The sequence below is a fragment of the Rhincodon typus genome, chromosome 28, assembly GCF_021869965.1.
Source record: "Rhincodon typus isolate 14 chromosome 28, sRhiTyp1.1, whole genome shotgun sequence".
Lineage (NCBI taxonomy): Eukaryota > Metazoa > Chordata > Chondrichthyes > Orectolobiformes > Rhincodontidae > Rhincodon > Rhincodon typus.
This window is the reverse complement of record NC_063359.1, coordinates 17,392,952-17,408,815: the sequence shown is the minus strand read 5'-3', so window position 1 is coordinate 17,408,815 and position 15,864 is coordinate 17,392,952. Positions and strand designations below refer to the sequence as shown.

The following is a 15,864-nucleotide window of genomic DNA, read 5'->3' as shown; positions in this document are numbered from 1 at the left end:
GTGTGTGTGTGTGTGTGTGTGTGTGTATACAACTGTTTTTGAGACAGCCTGCTCCTAGGATTGGCTCAGTCAATAGGAGAAATTACAATATCCAATACTGTCTTTTGTAACACCTTTTCTTGGTACAGAAACCTCATTAACATGCAGTAACTGAATTATGCTAATTACATTGCTGTATCAAACTGCGGTAACTATATCGGAATCTATTTGTCAGTTACCATGCTGCCATGGTAAACGATAGTAAGCCACTGTACTTGGGGATGACCCAGAGAACTGGGTTTAAAGGGGCCACTCGAATCAGAAGGGCCTAAACTCCAGAGCCAACATCAGCAGAAGAAGCAGGAACTTTGAGAGTGAGAAGAACAGCCCCAACCTCAGTTCGGCCATCTGTATTCAGGGTGGTATAAACTTGGAGTCATAGAGACCTACAGCACAGAAACAGACCCTTCAGTCCAATCCGTCATGCCAACCAGGTTTCCCAAACTAAAGTAGTCCCATTTGCCTGCATTTGGCCCATATCCCTCTAAACCTTTCCTATCCATGTACCTGTATAAATGTCTTTTAAATGTAATTGTACCTGCACCTATCACTTCCTCTGGCAGTTCATTCCATACATGTACCACTCTCTGTGTAAAAACATTGCCCCTCCGGTTCCTTTAAAATCTTTCCCATCTCACCTTAAACCTACGCCCTCTTGTATTGGACTCCCCTACCATGGGGAAAAGACTTTGGCTACTCACTTTGTCCATGCCCTTCATGATTTTATAAACCTCTATAACATCACCCATCAGCGTCCTATGCTCCAGGGACAAAATTCCCAGCCTATCCAGGAACAAAAACAGAAGTTGCTGGAAAAGCTTAGCAGGTCTGGCAGCATCTGTGAAGAAAAATCACAGTTAGCATTCTGCGTCCGGTGACTCTTCCTCAGGACAACTCTTTCTCCAATATATCAATGATATTATTGGTGTGGCTTCCCTCTCTCATCCAGAATTGGAAACGTTCATTGATTTCGCTTCCAATTTCCACCCTGCCCTCACCTTCACCTGGTCTATCTCTGACTCCTCCTTTCCTTTCCTCGACCTCTCTGTTTCCATTTCTGGGGATAGACTGGCCACTAATATCCACTATAAACCCACTGTCTCCCACAGCTACCTGGACTATACATCCTCGCATGCTGCTTCCTGTAAAGAATCCATTCTATTCTCTCAGTTCCTCCATCTCCGTTGCATATGTTCAGATGAGACCAACTTCGACAAGGGAGCATCCGAAATGTCCACCTTCTTCCTCAACCAAAGATTCCCCAGCACCGTTTGTCCTCAGGGCCCTCGACCGGGTCTGGCCCATCTCCCGCACTTCCGCCCAAACCTTCTCTCTTCCCTCCTGCGATAGGGTTCCCCTTGTCCCTACCTACCATCCCACTAGCATCCATATCCAGAACAAAAACAGAAGTTGCTGGAAAAGCTCAGCAGATCTGGCAACATCTGTGAAGAAAAATCGGAGTTAATGTTTCGGGTCTGGTGACCCTTCCTCAGAACTGTCCAGCCTATAAGTCAAACCCTCCAGTCTCGGTAACATCCTTATAAATCTTTTCTGCACTCTTTCCAGTTTAATAACATTCTTCCTACAGCAGATGATCTGAATTCCAAATGTGACCGTACCAATTTCTTATATAGCCGTAACATGATGTCCCAACTCCAGAACTCAATGCTCTGACCGATGAAGGCAAGCGGGCCAAACAACCTCTTCACTACCTTGCCTACTTGTGATGCCACTTTCAAGGAATTCTGTATCTGCACCCTTAGGTCTCGCTGTTTGACAACATTCTCCAGGGCCCTACCATTAACTGTGTAAGTCCTGTCCTGGTTTGTCTTACCAAAAAGCAATACGTTACATTTATATAATTTAAACTCCATCTGCCATTCCTTGGTCCATTAGCCCAGTTGATGAAGATCCCATTGTACTCTTGGCTAATCTTCTTCACTGTCCACTACACCACCAATTTTGGTGTCATCTGCAAACTTACTAACCACACCTCCTATGTTCTCATCCAAATTGTTTATAAAAATGATGAACAACAGTGGACCCAGCACCAATCTTTATGGCACACGACTGGTCACAGGGTTCCAGTTTGAACAATGACCGTCTATAACCACTCTGTCTCCTATCATCAAGCCAATGTTGTATCCAATTGGCAATCTCTCCCTAGATCCCACGTGACCTAACCTTACTGACCAACCTACCTTGCAGAACCTTGTTGAAGGCCTTACTAAAGTTCACTCTTTTAGTTACTGATTTTATGTTTAAACATAGAATCGAGTACTAAAAGTCTTCTCATAGGCATAAAACCAAAATTTTCAGTCATAGGATATTGTCAGTTTAACTGCAGAACCTTCCTGTTCAAATAAAAAAGTGCTTATAAGGACTGAAGGGGATGTTCTCACTTAAAGGAGCTTAAAGGAGTGGTTGGTTGGTTCCACCATTTTGTCCTTCAATTCAACACCAAAGCTGCTGTGACATCAGTAATCTTTGTTTGGTTTGAATTCCCTCTCATGCTAAAACTTGTTACTACCAGGCCTTTGTCTCTAAAGGCACACACCCACACTCAGCTAAACTTCTTAAAGAGGCCACAGCCATAAAAGACAAAGTCAGATAGAAGCAGAAACATTGAAAGGACAGAGTGGCAAACCAAGTAAAAGAAATTGACGAACAAACCCTGCACCTCACTTCACTGAGACCAGAAGCCACAGATCTTCCACAAGGAATGGAAGGCTAATGTTTGATTATTGATTTGGGAGTGAGTGACATCTTTACTGAATTGCAGCTATTTAAGCAACATATGCAGCTTTACTTTAGAGGTCAACCCATTGATAATCCCAAGAGGAGATCTCTGAAAATCTTACTTGCTACCTGCAAGGAGGCACTATGCAGAATAAACACCTCTGATTTTCAATGAGGACAATAAAAAGATCCAGAGAAAATCAGGACAATACTGGAGACCTGCCTAAGGTACAGATCAGATTCTGGATTAACTGGACTCCAACTCATGTCACCCGAAGAGTCTACTCATGACTTGGTCACTAGATGCTGCAGCAAACGCCATGACTGTGATTTCTCCAAAGAAGAATTTGTGGAAAGGTTGATTGAATTGGTGATCATCTTTACTCCAATCAAAGCCTTCAGGAAAGATTTTCTGGGCAAGGAAAAGGGCTAAACATTGACAGCTTGCTGGAAGACATATGATAGCATGAAGCCAGAGTGCAGGTTGACATCAATTACATGCTTTATGTGCAGCCAAGGCCATTGCTACAGTCAGCAAAATGCACCAAATGAGAAAATTCAATCATAGATGCACTTTCCTACACTTACCCAGAAGTTGTCCTGTGTTTTTTTGTACCTGGTGTGGCACCAAAGCATAGGAAGTATAGAAAATCTGGTCTCAAAAGCCAAGTCAGACTCTAGAATAATACCCAAGTGACCGACAAGGTGGTATAACACCATAATGCTGGTATCACGGAAAGTTATCCAAACGCACACTAACAGACTAACAAAGAGCCAACAAACCTGAAAGCAACCTTCAGAAGATGATCAGCCTTTCATACTGGTAACCCAACACGCCATATCAATTTTATAAAATGATTAAAATTTTTAATGATCATCAACATTATAGATCTCCAAAAGGAAGATCGATGCATGCTGAAATTAAAATTAGACACTGGAGCTAATGACATATTATGACAAATATGCAACCTAAAAGACATGAACCTCAACAAGTACCCCAGGGTACAATCTCCAAAAAACTACCTCACAGTGAAAAAATTGACCATTGATTCCATTCAATATCACAATCACATTGTGGAACCAACATGCAAAATATTTAACGTGCCAGATTCCAATGGTTCAGTTATGGCAGGACTACCAGTATGACCATAAGATACAGGAGAAGAATTTGGCCATTGGGCCCATCGCTTCTGTTCCACCATCCAATCGTGCCTGGTGTTTTTTTTTTTTAACACCATGCTCCTGCCTTCCCAAAGCCCTTGGTCAAGAATCTACCTATCTCTGTCTTAATGGCATTCAATAACTGGGCTTCCACAGCCTTCAGAACTGCAACCATTCATGAGATTCAAACTGCTCTGACCACAGTGAGAATGAAGGAACGACAGCACTTTCTTCTTCAAATACAGTGGAGAATTAAACAGATGCACGACAAGTGACATTGGTGAGGCCTCTTTAGGAATAGTGTGTCCGGTTCTGGTCACCTTTTATAGGAAGGATATTATTAAGCTGGAGATGGTTCAGAAGATATTTACCAGGATGTTGCCAGGTTTGGAAGGTTTGATTAAAAAGAAATGCTCTTTTTTCACTGGAGCATAGGATGTTCAGAGGTGACTTTATAGAAGTTTATAAAATAATGGCGGGTGTAAATATGGTTAATGATAGGTGTCTTTTCCCTAGGGTGGGGAATTTCAAGACTGGGGGGCACATTTTTTAAAGTGAGAGGAGAGAGATTTAAAAAAGACATGAGGGGCAAATCTTTTACACAGAGCGTGGTTTATGTGTGGAATAAATTTCCTGAGGAAGTAGTGGATGTGGGTACAATTACAGCATTTAAAAGACATTTGCATAACTACATGAATAGGGAAGATTTGGAGAGATATGGGCCAGAAGCAGGCAGGCGGGACTAGTTTAGCTTCTGTTTGGCATGGACTGGTTGGACTGAAGTGTCTGTTTCCGCGCTGTATGACTCTATGACTAAGTAAGCCGATAGAAAACGTCCACAATTAAGCATTGAATGGAGAGAGTGAATCAGAAATGTAGTCACAAAGTCCTGGATACCAGCAAAGGTTTTGAAGATATGCAAACAGCCCAGATGTTATGAAAGGTATAACCAATCATGGCACTACTTTGTAAAGGAACAGAAGCCAGCACAAATCAACGTACGACACATCAAGCACACACTCAGCGGCTGAGGAAGAAAACTCTATCCATAATGATTGCACGATGATGCTGAGTGACAGTAACCAGCAGAAGACAACCAAATTATTTCGCCAGGGCAACCAAGAATAACACAAACTTCTTCAGATGCGTATATAATCTCCAGATTAGGATAAATTGTCAAATCTTCAAAACATTATAGAAAGTTTAAATTATTAAGCTTTTGTACATCTATGCAATTGTGAATTGACAACACATGCCTATGATAAAGAACTTCTGTCAGTTTGGGATTTCTTTTCGTTGGAAGGGATGGGAATGTTGTATTAAGTCTCACCTCAAATAGGTGATATACCTTAAACAGCGATGCTCATGTTGTCATCACTGTTTTATGGCATGTGACCTAAGTGTGTAAAGTTCACGGAATCCATCTTACTGAGCCCTCTCAAAGCATGATATGGGCGGCTCAGTGGTTAGTACTGCTGCCTCACAGTACCAGGGACCCAGGTTCAATTCCACCCTCAGGTGACTGTCTGTGTAGACTTTGCATGTTCTCTCCGTGTCTGCGTGGGTTTCCTCTGGATGCTCTGGTTTCCTCCCATAGTCCAAAGATGTGCAGGTTAGGTGGATTGACCATGCTAAATTGCCCGTAATGTGCAGGCTTAGATGGGTTAGCCATGGGAACAACAGGATGATAGGGTTGTGGGGGAGCATAGGTCTAGGTGGGATGCTCTTCAGGGGGTCAGTGTTGACTCAATGGGCTGAATAGCCTTCTTCCACACTGTAGGGATTCTATGATATTGCTTAAGGGACCATGCTACAGTATATCTGAATTGATTAGCTTAAGCCCACACAAGCATTTGTGAACATAGTGTACACATGTAGATATTTGGTGCTGTGCTAAAAGTTCATTGAATTCTTCAAAACCATGGACTCATATCATAAGTCACAATAGTTGAAAGTCATCAGCTATCATGTCATATCACATCATTCTTTGCACAGCAGTCCATATATACAGCCTGAACTCTGAGTACTGGCATGTTATTTGACTTTAGACAGCATCACAGGCATGGTCAAATGTTCTTACTTAATGGCACAATGTCATTCCCTTTAAAAGGTGAGGGACTGATGGTAAACAGGGATGGAATCCTGGTGAACAAGCGGAGGTCACAGAAGTCATCTGGACATCTGGTGAGATCCCCCACTCCCTTCTGCTTGGGAAACCCACTCAATCTAATGGCAATCAGGCACTTCATTCCCTGGCTCAGTACTCTGAACAATTCTCATAACTGAACTGATGTCCCCCATTGAGATTAGCTATATTTGTACATGCCAAGACTCAAACCTCAGGCCTGTAACTATAATTACAGCACTTTGGCATATGGCAATGTGGCACTGGATGTGAATATGCTTAATCTTTCAAATAAAAGATGTTTTGAAGAAGTTTTAAGCTGCACAAACTTCCCACAGAGTCTTTATTTTGAATTATGAAACAGTAAAAATCTACCCATATCTCATAACTCATTAAGTACCCAATGGCAGCAATCAATATGGGAACATGTGCAAATAGAACTTCTGAAAGCACATGAAACTTGTACAGACTTTATTATTTTCCTACATACTTCTGTACTTGCTTTGGTTTTAATTAACAACTATGAATGCTAAATATAGATTTTAAAAACGTATTTACAACAATCGAATGGTTTTTGACACATCTCCTGTATTATGTGACACAGTTATTCAGAATGCTAATTGTAAGTATTAACTGTATTTCAGGTGACATTCTATACTCAAACCCGAAGATTTTGATTCAAGTTCTACTCTAGATATTTCTGCTGTTGTATAAAATGTGTGATTATGTACATATACGTATATAAATTTAATATCATTTAATATTATTCATTTAAAGTTTAGACTTTTGAATTGGTGACATATGGGGTTTTCTGTTTCTGAAGAGTTCATATTTAATGCATTGGCATTTCTGCAGCCACGATTTTTAAGCTTTTAAGTCAATGATTTTAAAACAGCTTGAGGGAGTGGGTCTCAAAACTATAGGTTTGTTCCTTATGTTAGGACGGTTAATGACAGAGTAAGGTAGACGATTGTACATGAAGGTTTTTGTTTAAACAAAAGTAATTCCAGAATGCTCTTAAGTTTAGATAAACACCCACCATTTGGGGGAAAATATTTTTTGCAGCAGTTCTGCAGAAGTCCTCTGATGAAGATGAATGTAAAAATTTCTATGCTCTTCAGAAGGGGAGAACACAGTAAAACTAGATTGTCTTACAGTAAGGAGTTTAACCATAGGCCAGAAATGTTTGACTAAAATCCTGAAGAGATTATTTGAAGCTGAGAACATTTAACCTCTGCTGTATGCAAGCTGCAGAAAAAGGCTGTCAGATTTGCCAGGCTGGGAGATGAAATCAAAATTAACTTAAACAAGCTGTCAGAAAAAGAGGTTTCCCTCTGGTGTGAATAAGGGGTGTGTTTGGGTAATGTCAAGGGGTTTTAGAAATAATGAGGTTGTACTTTAACCATGGTGGTGTTTCAAAATCTGTAAAGGGCATACTTTGTATTAATAGTTTGATCTATCCTGTTTTATCTTAATTTTGTTTGCTTAATAAACTGTAGTTATATTGTTAAATCTGCAACATTGCGTGCTTCAGTGAGAGACATGTTTCTAAAGCCAAAACAAAACAAATTATGATTGATCATGCCCAGATTTCAGTCTGGGATGTGACTTATCGAGTAATAATCCCATTTGAGCACATAACACTCCATAGAAGGATGTGATGTTGCAGATGGTGGCAATACCTTTGCACTAGTAAAACAGAGAGCCAGGCTAATGTACTGGGGGCAAGGGTTCACATCTGTCATGGCAGTTAATGGAATTTTATTTCAATTCATAACTGAACAGTTGAGTAGCCGAAAGCTACTCTCTTCAATGGTGACCATGAAACTATCATTGATTGTCGCAAAACAAAAACTCTCTTGTTCATTAATATCCTTGAGGTAAGCAAATCTTTCGTTCTTGCTTGGTCTGTCTATATGAGACTCCAAACCCACAACAATGTGGTAAATCCTTAGCTGCCCTCTGAAATAGCTGAGCAACCACTCAGTTCAAAGTCGCTTAGAGGTAGACAACAAATACTGGGTGCCAATGTCACCCACATTCCATGAAGAATATTTTTGGTAAAAGAGACATAATCCCAGTGAACTACAGAATTCGCACTAAAGGGCAATACTGACAGATTCTACACTGATGGGAACCAAAAGGACAGAAAACATTCCACAGCACAATACAAAGAAGGGTTGGGGTATTTTTCAGATTATCTTGGTCAATTTTAATGATTCTAACTAATGTTATTACTGGACAAGTAAGCTTCCAGACAGAAATCAGGCATTGTGGATCACATTTTATTTTGTTTTGGTTTTAATGAATGGTTCTTTGCTTCTGGGGAGTGGAGTCAGAGGGAGGAGCACATGGGGAACAACGTAGTGTCAGATGATGTAGAATCCATTTGGGTTGTGTTGAGGAACCGCAGAGGTAAAAAATACCACCATGGGAGTTAGGTCCAGGCCTCCAAACAGTAGTCAGGATGTAGGGCACAAGATACACGATGAGATAGAAAAGGCATATAAGAAAGGCAAGGTTACAGAGATCATGGGGGATTTCAATTTGCAGGTGGATTGGGAAAATCAGGTTGTTAGTGGATAGCAAGAAAAGGAATTTGTAGAATGGCTACAAGATGGCTTTTTGGAACAGCTTGTGGTGGAGCCCATTAGGGAACAGGCAATTCTGGATTTAGTGGTGTGCAATGAGGCAGACTTAATAAGGAAGCTTAAGGTGAAGGAACCCTTAGGAGGCAGCAACCATAATATGATCAAATTTACTCTGCAATTTGAGAGGGAGAAGCTGGAATTAGATGTAACGGTATTACAGTTGAATAAAGGCAACTACAGAGGCATGAGGGAGGAGCTGAGCGGAATTCATTGGGAGAGGAGCCTAACAGGAAAGACAATGGAACAGCAATTGCGGGAGTTTCCAGGAGTGATTCAGGAGACACAGCAAAAATTCATCCCTAGGAAAAAGAAGCATACTAAAGGGAGAATGAGGCAACTGTGGCTGACAAGAGAAGTCAGGGCCAGCATTAAAGCAAAAGAAAAAGCGGTAAAGGGCAGCGGGAAGCCAGAGGATTGGGAAGCTTAAAAAGACTAACAGAGGACAACTAAAAACAAAATAAGGAGGGAGAAGGTTAAATATGAAGATAAGCTAGCCAGTAATATAAAAGAAGATTGCAAGAGTTTCTTTGGATGTATAAAGGGCAAAGAGAGGCAAAAGTGGACGGGGCCGCTGGAAAATGACGCTGGAGAAGTAGTATTGAGGAACAAAGAAAAAGCGAAGGAACTGAATAAGTACTTGCATCAGCCTTTGTGGTAGAAGACACGAGTAGCATCCCAAAAATTCAAGAGAGCCGGTGGTGGTGGGGAATGGCAGAGGTGAGTATGGTAATCATCACGAAGAAGAAGGTGCTAGAAAAACTGAAATGTCTGAAGTTGGATAAGTCACCTGGACCAGATGGACTAAATCCCAGAGTTCTGAAGGAGATAGCTGAAGAGGCGTTAGTGGTGATCTTTCAGGAATCACTGGAGTCAGGGAGGGTCCCAGAAGACTGGAAAATTGCTAATGTAACCCCCCGTTTAAGAAGGGAGTAAGGCAAAAGACGGGAAATTATAGGCTGATTAGCCTGACCTTGGTCATGGATAAGATTTTGGAGTCCATTGTGAAGGATGAGATTTCTGAATACTTGGAAGTGTGTAGTAAAATAGGGCAAAGAGAGCATGGTTTCATCAAGGGGAGGTCACGCCTGATTGGATTCTTTAAGGAGGTGACAAGCAGATTAGACCAAGGATAGCCAATGGATGCTATCTACCTGAACCTCCAGAAGGCCTCTGACAAGGTGCCACACAGGAGGTTGCTAAGTAAGATAAGGGCCCCTGATGTTAGAGGCAAGGTACTAGTATGGATAGCAGGAACAAAAACAAAGTTGCTGGAAAAGCTCAGCAGGCCTGGCAGCATCTGCGGGGGAGAAAACAGAGTTAACATTTTGGGTCCGGTGACCCTTCCTCAGAACTCAGAACTCAGTATGGATAGCAGATTGGCTGTCTGGCAGAAAGCAAGGAGTGGGGTTAAAAGGGCCCCTCTCAGGACGGCAGCCAGTGACAAGTGGTGTTCCACAAGGGTCAGTGTTGGGACCACAGCTTTTCACTTTATATATTAATGATCTAGATGAAAAAACTGAGAACATTCTGGCTAAGTTTGCAGATGATACAAAGATAGGTGGAGGGACAGGTAGTATTGAGGAAGCAGGGAGGCTGCAGAAGGATTTAGAGAGGTTAGGAAAGTGGGCAAAAAAGTGGCAGATGGAATACAACATGGGAAAGTGTGAGGTCATGCACTTTGGTAGGAAGAATAGAGGTATAGACTATTTTCTATATGGGGAGAAAATTCAGAAATCTGAAGTGCAAAGGGACTTGGGAGTCACAGTCCAGGATTTTCTTTAGGTAAATTTGCAGATTGAGCTGATAGTTAGGAAGGCAAATACAATGTTGGCATTTATTACAAGAAGACTAGAATATAAAAGCAGAGATGTACTTGTAAGGCTTTATAAGCTCTGGTCAGACCACATTTAGAATGTTGTGAGCAATTTTGGGCCCCATACCTCAGGAAGGATGTACTGGCCCTGGAGCGGGTCCAGAGGAGGTTCACAAGAATGATCCCAGGAATGAAAGGCTTAATATATAAGGAACATTTGAAGACTCTGGGTCTATAATGGATGGAATTTAGAAGGATGAGGGGAATCTAATTGAAACATACAGGATACTGAATGGCCTGGACAGAGTGGACGTTGGGAGAATGTTTCCATTGACAGGAGGGATTAGGACCCAACAGCAAAGCCTTAGAGTAAAGGAAAGACCCTTTAGAATGGAGATATGGAGAAACTTTTCAGCCAGAGAGTGGTGAATCTGTGGAATTCACTGTCGCAGAAGGCTGTGGAGACCAGGTCATCGAGTATATTTAAGGCAGAGATAGATAGGTGTTTGATTGTCAAAGCGATCAAAGGTTACAGGAAGAAAGTGGGAGAACGGGGTCAGGAAACTGATCAGCCATGATTGAATGGCAGAGCAGATGTGATGGGCCAAATGGCCTAATTTCTGCTCTATGTCTTATATCTTGTGGTCCTCACTTAAATATTTTGCATATTTGGACTTTAACTATAAAACATTTGTTTATTATGAAAAAGAAATTAAGATAAAATGGAAAACACCAAACTATTTGTGTAGAACATCATTTTAAAGATTTAAAAACATGATAAAAAATATAATCTCAAAACAATCCTCTACAGATCCCAAAAACTCCACTTTATGGTACTCACACCAGAGAAAATTGCCTTCTCTATCACCTCTACGGGGACTTCCACTTCCAGGCAGGAGAATCTGATGCCCTCTTCCTGTAGTCTTTATACAGCCGAACTTAAATCTGCTCAGCTTCAAATAACCCCTTCAGGGTTTTACCCAAACACTTCTGGTCTAAACTATCTTCAAACTCCTTACTCTGACTGGTTTTTTGTAAACAAATTCTAAACTATCTTCTCCCTTTCTTAGGAGTAAATAGCTTTACACATCTATCTTCAACTTACCTGCCCTTATTCATCTACTTAATGTTCACCAGTATCCTGTCCTTTTGTTCTTACCCTCCTCTCCTCTTCATTCCTTTCACCTTTTCTTTGACTCTATGCTTGCTTAACAGCTACAAGAGCTCGAGTAACCTTTACACCAGGCAAATGCCGGGCAACGACTATCACTAATAGAGGATCTATCCATGTCCCCTTGGCACTCAATGGCATTATCATCACTGAATGCCCCACTATCTACATCCTAGGTATTACCACTGGCCAGAACTGGACCGGCCACATCAATACATTAGCTACAAAAGCAAATCAAAGGCTACAAAATCTGCAGCATGTAATTCACCTCCTGTCTCCCCAAAACTTGTTCACCATCTACAGGGCATGAGTCAGTAGTGTGACGGACTACTCTCCACTTGCCTGCAAAACACAAGGAGCTCAACACCAGGCAGGCCAAATCAGCCCACTTGATTGGCACCCCACCAACTAACTTCAACATTCACTTCCTCTTCCACTGATGGATGGTGGGATCATTGTTTCTGCAAGATGGAAAACAAGGTTTCTTTCACAGTACCTTCCGTACCCACAACATCTGTGGAAGAACAAAGGAAGCAGATGTATGGATACAAGATTTTGTGTTTAGTTTCAACTTTAATTGTAAGACCTAAGGCATTTGTAGAATCAACTCAGGCAGCCTATTGAAAGATTAGCTAGTCCTAATTATTTAGAAGGGCAGATGCAATATGTATTCAGAGGTTTCATAGAATTATTAAGTTCCTCAAAACAAATACAGCAGAAATGATATTTAATAAAAGCAGTGATTTTTAGTCAGTCCATACTGGCACACTAGCTCACAGTCTCTGGCTGGCTGCGTACAAGTCTCTTGTTCTGTTCTGTAGACTATGTTTAGTTTTCGCTTCTGTGTCCCAACTGCTTATTAACACTTCATGAATATTTTCAAATCAACCCATTCAGAGATGTTATGACACACTGCTCCAGCAGGTGGGACTTGAAGTCTCCTGGTCCAGAGGTAAGTACACTACCACGGCATCACAAAACCCTTATTATTAACCCTTCCTAGCCACTCTGCATGATTAAAGGCACCTACTTACTAATGCATGGACAGTGCATGATTTATCTCAGATTGGCAGCTAGTTTCCAGAAATCTTCTGAGTGCCAGTTGCCCTGGGGTGTTTCTTCCTCAGCCAGCAAAGCTGTCGCAGTGAGGTTCTCTCCCAATCGTAGTGCCACACCATCTAAACTGAGTTTTAACCTGCTGAGTACAGAGTTGTTCTGGGAATGAAGATAAGATGGTAAGAAGGAGCTGGCATCAGACATGAGGGACACTATAAGGGCAGGGTAGGTAGTTAATGAGGTGAGATGGTAACATATAGTGAGAAGACTTGCTCTGCCTCCCAGTGAAAAACACTCCCAAGAACAAACTTTACACAATTTGGACTTGATCAAAAAAATCTAAGATTCATCCTTTTGTAACTCCCTTCCTGGAGTGGCAGTGGCGAGAATGTGGACAAATCAGACCAGCCTGAATGGCACAGCAGGCTTGAGGCTCAGTGGTCTGTTTCTGCTCCTAATTCATATGTTCCTGACCTTCTGACGGGCAAGTAGGGATAAGTAATAAATGCTGGGTTAGCCAGCGACATCCGCGTCCTATGAACGAATGAAGCAAAAGTACAAGTATTTAGAAGTGCAGTTGTGATGGCAAGGCATACATGGATGTGAGCCACGTGCTGGAAAATGGGATTAGAATAGTTAGGTGGTTGTTTTTGACTGCCGCAGACTCAATGGGCTGAAGGGCCTTTTCCTGTGCTTTGGATCTCTATGGTTCTATGTCAAAAATGTGGCTGCTGGAAAGCTGAAGCACAAGCAGAAGCTGCTGGATCTATTGGACAGTTCCAGCAGCCTATGTGGGGAGAGGGTTTCAGGTCAATGGCCTCTCGTTAACTTGACAGCTATTCACCTCTTTACTGTTTTGCAAAAAAAGCTCATGCAGACCTGACACAAAAGCAGATCTGAAATAAAGGCAGAAAATGCTGGAAATGCTGCAGGTCTGAAAGCCTGGGTAGGGAGAAACAGAATCAAATTTCAGGTCAAGGTGACCTTTCATCAGAACTGGAGAAGGACAGTGGAGGGGAAAATACATGAAGTTAAGACTGAAAGAGAAGCTGACCTTGGTTTTAGATCTGACCAGATCTCACCTCTGGTTCTCTCAGATTCCAACCGAAATACATCCCCATTTCCAGCTTTCTGTTTTTAATTGTATTTAAGATTCCCAGTGTGGTTTTGAGCAGACCTTTATCAGGTTCTGATGAGGGAGAGTGGGCTGAGCAAAAATATTGCCCTTTACCTGGTGAGGGAGTCAATGTAACAACAGCCAGGTCCCTCCCTCATTGGACAGCAGCAACCAATGGCATTCCTAGGAAACACGTTTACGGGACAAATTAACATACATTATGATAATGAACCGCAACTTGGAAACTTCTCTTGTTTACTTTGGAACAAAGTCAAAATTCAACCAACTCCTCACTGAAGAACTCGGGCTGAGGTGGGAGGGTTGTCTGCAGTTTCCACCAACTCAGTGCCGGTGAGTAAAACAATTGTAGTAATGATTTGTAAAATCACTTGCTGCTTACTCTTGGCTCGGGTTGGATCTCCCTCGGTTTTGGAGTCGCCCAGGCAGGAGCAAAAATGAGCAGCTTCAGATGCAAAGTTTTACAACGTGGATGTCCGAGGCGCGGGAAGCCGGACTGAAACTGACCTGAAACTGAAGCACTGGTTCCGGCTCCTTCCCCCGCCCCCCTTTTTGTCGCGGTTTCTCCGGCATCGATTCCCCGGGGGTTGTTCTGTAGGATTCACCATCAAACCCTCTCCGTAAACCTTAAACAAAAAAAAAGGGGCATCTCTCCACATTCCGACTGAACTCCATAGAAAAGGGACTTTCCATTGTATTTTCTACTTTTGTGTTGCTGGAATCCCTCAGTTATGTTTCGCTGCCCGTTTTTCGGGGCTGTTTGTGATTTATGTTAGTTTTCGTCAAAACTTCGACATCTTACAAGAAACGGTCGGAGGGAGCTAGAGTAAATAGTTACGAAGCAGCTTGGTGTATCCGTGCAATATATCAGTGTTGCTTCATATGATTGAGACACTCGGCCTGTATTGTAGACCAACGCTATGGTCCCCTCAAATCACAAACAGGCCAGGTGAGTTTAAACTGGGCAGTCCTGTCAATACAGCGCCAGTGTTAACTAGCCGGGAAGGTTGCTGACTCCATCCACAGGCGATTGCTGTCTCATTAAAGTAGGCATTTGGAATTGATTCTTATTCTCTTGGGTCCTTTATGATTACATGTACAAACCAGTAGAGGGCAAAGTGTGCCGTTGATTCCTCTTCCATCAGTAGAATGGGGCGTAAATCAGAGAGATAAAAGTGTGGAGCTGGAGGAACAGAGCAAGTCAGGCAGCATCAGAGGAGCAGGAAAGCTGAAATCAAGGAGTTACAGGTTCAGTTTCCAATCTCTGCTGAGTCGGTTGGTTTGGGCAAGTTGTAAATATCCTGCTGCACTTGCCCTCTGGATTCAGGAAGGTAAAGTTTCAACCTTTCTGATTAAGTAAGTGTTGGAGGAACTCAGCAGGTCTGGCAGCAACAATAGAGAGCGAAACAAAGTTGATACTTTGGATCTGATTTTCATTTATTTTGCCCCCAAGGATTCTTTTTGAGCACATGTCAGTGTTGACGAAATTTGAACGTTGACCTGGTCCTTTTAAACAGATGTGATTGGAACAGATTTCCTGTTCTCAGATCTAATGTCACCAATTTTAATACTGTCAACATGGCAATAGATAAACCATTACAAATCAGGAAGGCTGTGGGTTCAATTAATTTATGTTACATGCTGAACAGTGACTATGGTGGGAGACTGCGTGTGGCCTCAACACTCTTAGATTCTGGGGGGGGGGACACAATTCAGCCAGAATCTCTACTCAAACTGCTGCAAGAGTGTGTCTGTATGTGGCCATTGATTGAATTTGGTTGAGCTGCCCTCCCCATTGAAGAAGCTACCAACACTTGCTTTCTAATGTCGCACTTGACTAGCATCAGAGGGTGACCTTTGCTTATACAGCTGCAGATAAGTTTAAGTGTACACCCTCAGGAAATGAAGAAAAGAAGTCAATTAGTGGGAGACTCAAAATATACTGTAAAATAGATTGTGTAATTGGCAAAACGA

General features: G+C 42.0%; 2 protein-coding genes across 2 annotated transcripts in view; both read left to right on the top strand.

The window, feature by feature from the left end:
* The window catches only part of whrna (whirlin a), a 277,019-nt gene that overhangs the window by 210,036 nt on the left and 51,119 nt on the right, over positions 1-15,864 (top strand). The gene's annotated exons all lie outside the window — the stretch shown is intronic.
* Positions 14,133-15,864, top strand: part of akna (AT-hook transcription factor) — a 150,546-nt gene continuing 148,814 nt past the window's right edge. Inside the window, exon 1 of the mRNA XM_048613521.1 lies at positions 14,133-14,223. The gene's annotated coding sequence lies outside the window, so the exon portion shown is untranslated. The remainder of the gene's footprint in view (positions 14,224-15,864) is intronic.